This window comes from Sminthopsis crassicaudata, chromosome 3 (genome assembly GCF_048593235.1).
Source record: "Sminthopsis crassicaudata isolate SCR6 chromosome 3, ASM4859323v1, whole genome shotgun sequence".
Lineage (NCBI taxonomy): Eukaryota > Metazoa > Chordata > Mammalia > Dasyuromorphia > Dasyuridae > Sminthopsis > Sminthopsis crassicaudata.
This window is the reverse complement of record NC_133619.1, coordinates 294,203,665-294,209,664: the sequence shown is the minus strand read 5'-3', so window position 1 is coordinate 294,209,664 and position 6,000 is coordinate 294,203,665. Positions and strand designations below refer to the sequence as shown.

At 43.9% G+C, this 6,000-nt stretch overlaps 1 protein-coding gene across 4 annotated transcripts in view; it reads left to right on the top strand.

Annotated features, from left to right (window-relative positions):
* Positions 1 to 272: 272 nt before the first annotated feature.
* The window catches only part of ZFX (zinc finger protein X-linked), a 61,991-nt gene continuing 56,263 nt past the window's right edge, over positions 273 to 6,000 (top strand). The window contains exons 1-2 of one of the 4 annotated variants that reach the window (XM_074300906.1): positions 273 to 664; positions 3,321 to 3,388. The gene's annotated coding sequence lies outside the window, so the exon portion shown is untranslated. The remainder of the gene's footprint in view (positions 665 to 3,320; positions 3,389 to 6,000) is intronic. The other 3 variants (XM_074300905.1, XM_074300908.1, XM_074300907.1) reach the window with 3 other exon arrangements.

Below are 6,000 nucleotides of genomic sequence, written 5' to 3'. Positions count from 1 at the left end.
GTCCTAAGTGAAGGGACAAGGTTGATTCTCCGGGGGAAAGGGGGTGCGGAGGCTACACTGGGGTATCCTTTTTGGCGGAGAAGAGGAAGAGGGGGGGCTTTGAGGGTAGCCTCCTGGCAGAGTCTCCCCGGGTCTCAGCGGGTGGGAGATGAGCAAGTCGCAGCCCCGAGCGGGTTTTTACGGCCGAGCTAGGGCGGCGGCGGCGGCGGCGGCAGTGGCGGTGCGTGTGTGTCGGGCGGGCGGGAGAAGGAGGAGGAGGAGGAGGAGGTGGCGGCGGCGTCGGTGCTGGAAAGAAGCGGGGAGGGGGGGGAGCGTTGTCACGGAGACTCCGGTGCCGCCGGGGACCCCGCAGCAGCGAGGGAAGTGGGTTCCCCCGGCGGAGGGGTGCAGGCTGCGGCGGGGCCGGGGCGACGGAGGGACCCGGAGGGGAGGTGAGAGACCATCTCCCCTTCCGCATTTTCCTGGGTCTCTCTCCCGGGCGGTGACGTGACGTGCTGACGGCGGGCCCGTGCCGGGGATCTGGGCCGCTTTTTGTCAGCTCCGAGCTCGGCCCCTCCTCCCTCCCTCCGCCCGCCCCAACCAGCCGGAGCCCGGCCCAGTGCTCCAGAGAGAGCCCGGCCTGCAGCACCCGCGACCGCCGCCGACATCCCTACACGCCTGCACGGTGAGTCCCCGGCGCGGTGGCGGCCGCCCGGCCTAGTGCGCGGAAGGGCGGCCTGGTCGTGGCCTGGCCGGCCGCAAGGCCCCCCTCCCGCGCACTAGGCCGGGCGGCATGGCGCGCGGCGCGGTGCAGGCCCCGAGGAGGCCGCAGCTAGGCCCGGGGAGGAGCCCGTGTGCCCAGAGCGGCGGCGGCGGCGGCGGGGCCGGCGGAGGCGCGCTCCGTAAGCGGGAGGGGGTGGGGGAGGGCGAGAGGCGGGGTGGGGGGGGGGACACAAGGTCGGTGCTACACCGGGGCCGGGGGGTATCGTGCACGGGGCAGAACCGGGGATGAGGCGAAGGCTGCAGGGGTGGGGGGAAGGCCGCAGGCGGGCTGGGGGTAGATGGAGATTTTTCGCTATGTAAATATCCGCGAGGGAGGGGGGGTTGGGGGACAAGATGGCGGCGACTCGCTGTCTGCTGCAGGAGGGCGGTTGAGGGGGGTGGTGAAGCGGGGGAGCCGCCATCTTGAATTAGTCGTCGGGATAGAAAATTCCGCTACAGACCGTGAGGGGGAGTGGGGGGAGGGTAAGCTAGGGCTGCCCCCGCTTGGAGCTCGGGAGATGCGGAGCTGCGGAGTCTGCGCGGACGGGGGCGTGCTCTCTCTTCTCCCTGGGACTGCTGGAGCCGGCGCCGCCATCATTATCACTTTGCCTCCAATTTCTTGGAGTTAGCGCCACCTTCCTGCTCTTCCTCTGGCACCCGTGACTGCAGCTTCCGCGGAATTTTAACTGTGCAGCCTGGGGCGGCCGCCACCGCCTCCCTCCAACGCTTGTGGGCCTCCCACGAATTGCACTCGGCTCTTGTCCTCTTCAGAGGAGCCGGCGCCCTGATGTGGGCTTGGGGTCAGGCTGGAGCCGCCGAGGGCTCCCCCATCCCTTCGGGGTCCCTCATTGCTCCTATATTTCCCTCCCGGGTCCCGCTCTTGTCCAGCGCAGCACCCCGAGGTTTATTCTGTGCTCCTGTAACTTACTGGAGCATTCAAAGATGGTCTTGTCCAGCAAACAAAGATCTCACGGAATCCCAGAGAAAGGAGATTAAAAGGAAATTGTAGATTAATTTTACAGGCACGTTCCGATGGTTCTGTGCCCTTGACTATTATACTACGAGAAACATTGTTGCTTTGGGTTACTGCAGAATTAAAAAGAAGCTGGCTAGGAAAGAAGTTAGAGCCATTCTTGTTTTGTCCATACAGAAAAAGTACAAATCACACAGACCAATAAACACGTCATCAAGATTTAAAGTATCCATTTAATAAAATTCTTGTCCTAAAAATAAAAATTAAGTCTAGATATTAATACCTTTTTTGTAGATCATTTTTCCTTAATGGTGCATTTTCAAATATGTAGAAGATAGATGAGATATGGAAGTTCTTAAAGGATTTCTAATTGAATGAGAACAGTGATGTAATGCGGAGTTTGTTGCTGAAGTGTCTGTTTGTAACATTTTAAAGCATGCTTTAGTATTTAAAAAAAAAGTTAGCAATGTTTTTCAGTAGCCTAAAATGTGTTGACAGCGTTTCAAAATTAAGCAATTATAGTAACAGTAACTGGTTTGAACTGTTGTCACCAAAAAACCCTTTGAAAATTTTGAATCAGTTGTTGGACAATAAAGAGATGTACAGAGTAATGAAATTGGAAGACCTGTCCAAAAGTTAGTGCCTCATAAATACTTTTAGTGGATTGCTGCTCCTGTTGCCATTTTCTTTTGGAGCCTTTTGCTCACCCCAAATAACCTTTGTTCAGAAGCTGTTATCATTCACAAACTCAAGGAATGATGCTGTAGGTCAAATTTACACGATGGGGAATGAGGCTTATGAGAATTCTTCAAGTAAAATTTGATTTCTTGTATTTTTAAAAATAGTGTAGAAAAGTTTTTTTTGTTTTGTTTTGTTTTTTTAAGGCATTGACTAAATTTAGAGATTGCCTCATGCAACCAATGTGTTTCAGGAGAAATTAATCATCCTTTTGTTTGAAAGAGTAATTCAGTTTGTTCATCTAGTTCTTTGGCTAATGTTTACATGATGGATATCCTAAAGACTAGGGGATGAATAAAATTCTTGGATTCTAGAATTTTGGACCTAAATCTCTGTTAGTTTACTAAAGATGATTCCAACACAAATGTTACCAGTAGTTTTATAAACTGCTTTGAGCCCAATGACTGGTAGCATACCAATGATCTATCATCTTTTAACTAAAAGGATTTCTCCTGGAGATTTCCACTCTTCTGGGCATGTCTGGCTTTTGAAAATAGTTGAGTTTCTCAATCCTACTGAAGTGGATATGTTTTTGAGGACTTGGATGAATCATAGTTTTGTAAATTGAATCATTTTAAGTGTTGGAGAGGCATAAAAGAGATTTATAGTAACTTTTATAAAATGAATAAGAGAACCCAATCTTAGAATAACAAATTGGTAACTGACTTAAGTCCAGCAGTTAATTTTCATTCATTTAGGTATATTTTCTTTTTAAGATTAAAATTAAGATTGTTTAAGATTACTTTAAGTTAGTATAAAAATAAATAAAATTAAATTAGTATTGGGAGGGAAGTGATAGTTGCTCTGGGGGTAAATGAAATTGACTGCATTAAACATATCTTAAATGTGGTTTTCTGGTTTCCTACAGATTAGAGGCACCCAACTAGGAGAGATGAGAGCAGCCTGTGTTATGTTAATGAGAAAATCTCCAGAGAGGTGTGTAAGTTAGAGGAAGACACTATTATGGCAAAACTGACAGCTGATGGTCTGACCTGTAGAGAAGAAAGCAGAAGAGCTAAAAATAAAGACAGTAGTTGTTTACCCTATTAGAATAATGCACATTGATCATCCAGAGGGGATTAAATTATACTACTACAGAAAAGCAGGAAATTTTTTGCATGTGGATATAAGGGGAACTATGGGTATAGAACACTACAGATAATGTTGAATTTGGTTGTTAAGTTGTTTGGCTGAACTGTTTCCTACCCTCTGCCTTCTCCTTCCCCCCTTTTAAGAAATGGCTCTAGGCTAGAAAGGATGGAGGGATATGTCAGCTATTTTAGTTGATGTTAAAACATATCTCAATAAGAATTTTAAAGGAAGAATATATGCAAAAGCCTTTCATAAGAAATGATTAATACTACTATACATTTATATTGAGCTCTATACAGTTTAGAACTTTCATATGAATGTACTTTTTTGATGCTCAAAACAACCCTTTGAGAGTAAGGGCAAATATTTTTTCTCATTTTATGAATTGAAATGTAAGGTTCAAAAACACTGATATATGGCTAAGATAGTAGGAATAGGTGTAGAACCTTGGTCCTCTTACTTCTAATCCAATGTTCTTTTGGAGATGGAAGGGATAAGCTTCAGTTAACTGGAGAATTCTGAGAATTACTGAAAGCTATGCCATCTGATGAGAGATCCTGAAACTTCCCTCCCCTCACCTTAATGTGTCTCTTCACTCATCTTGTCTTTTCAAGGTTGAACTCTATACCTCTTTTTTGATCCCCTATCAGTTGTCTCACATTTTTCTTTCATCTTCTATCTCCTCTATAATCCCTTTCCTCCAACTTTCTTTTCTCTTTTTTTTAAATTGAAGCTTTTTATTTTCAAAACATATGCAAGGGTAATTTTTCAACATTGACCCTTGCAAAACCTTGTGTTCCAATCTCCCCCCCCCCTTTTCCACCATTCCCTCCCCTAAATGGTAAATAATATATGTTAAACATTCTCCCCCACCTTTCTGGAAAATATGTTGTTAGATTTTTCCTTTTCAAAAAACAAATAGTCCAAGCCCTTTTAACTCCAGTACTCTTCAAACTATTACTCTTGCCTTTATCACCAAAGTTCTTAAAAGAATGAATATGTATGCATGTAATATATAAATAATTTGATGTCCTACTCTTTGTGACTTCATTTGGAGTTTTCTTGGCAAAGATACTAGAGTAGTTTTCCATTTCCTTCCTTCTCCAGTTTATTTTATAGATGAAGAAACTGAGGCAAATAGAATTAAGTGGCTTGCTCAAGGTCCCTCAGCTAAGTAAGTGTCTGAAGCCAGATTTGAACTTGGGAACATGAAGCTTCCTGACTCCATGACCAGGACTCTTATCTCAACTGTGTCATCTAACTACTATAGATACAAAGAAACATATATGTATGAAAATGTGTACGTGCATTTTAAAAATTTATATATGCATACTGTCTAAACTGCCTAACTTACTCATCCTTTTTGTCAGTTTGGACTCTTTTCTGCCATTTTTATTTCCTATTTCCTAATAGCTAAATCTAGTCACTTAGACCAAGTAGATCTCTACCTTATACCTTTGCAACATATGATGCTGGTTACCACTCCTGCCTTAAAAGTTGATCTTTTGGTTTCCTATGATATTTTGATATTCTATATTTTCCTAGTCCTTTGACTATTCCTATATCTTTCTCACTGGCTCTGTCCTTTCTACTATATTCTTAAGTATCCATATTCTCTAAACAGTTCTTACTATTTTTTTTTTAATTATGTTCTTTTTCTTGACTGCCTTACCTATTTACATGACTTTAGCTATCACTCATTAAGGTGATTCTGGGAACTGTCCAACTCTGTCTTCCCCTTATGTAGAAGACCTATATTTTCAGTTGTTTGCTGAATATTCTTTTGGATATCTACCTTTGAGTTTGAATGTAATTAAGCATTTTTCTGCACTGCTGCTACCCAAACCCACATTCTTTATCTGTCTTCTCTTATTTCTTAATGGCACCACTATTTTACATAACCCAGGCTCAGAGTGTCAGAATCATCTTTGGTCTACTTCCGTCTCTTAGTGCCTATATTGATCAATGTATCTAATATCTCTAGTCTCATCTTTTCATTCCCACTGCTGTCACCTTTAGGATCCTCATTTTTCATTTGGCCTTTTCTAATAGCCTCTCATTCCTTTCAACTTCTGTCTCCCCATTTTTATTCCCTTCCCCAAATAATTCTGTGCATCTTGTACCCATATTTTATCAGTTTTGTTTCTCTGTTTTTGTCCTTTCTTCAGAGCTCCTTCAGATTCTGCCTTCTCATTGAAATCTACAATGTACTATAATACTTGATCTATTTTATTGAAATTGGTTCCATATCTTATCTTTCTTACTATGATATAGGCTTCTTATTATGGATTAGAACTTAGAAGGTAATAGATTTACAGGTGGAAGGGATATCAAAGGTGGTTTGTCCTTTAGTTCCCTATAAGGCCTTGTAGATTCTGATTGCTCAAATGATTTGTTGAGTGAATAAATTTTGTCTGATGGGGACAGGGACACATTTTGCAACTCCATGAGAAAAC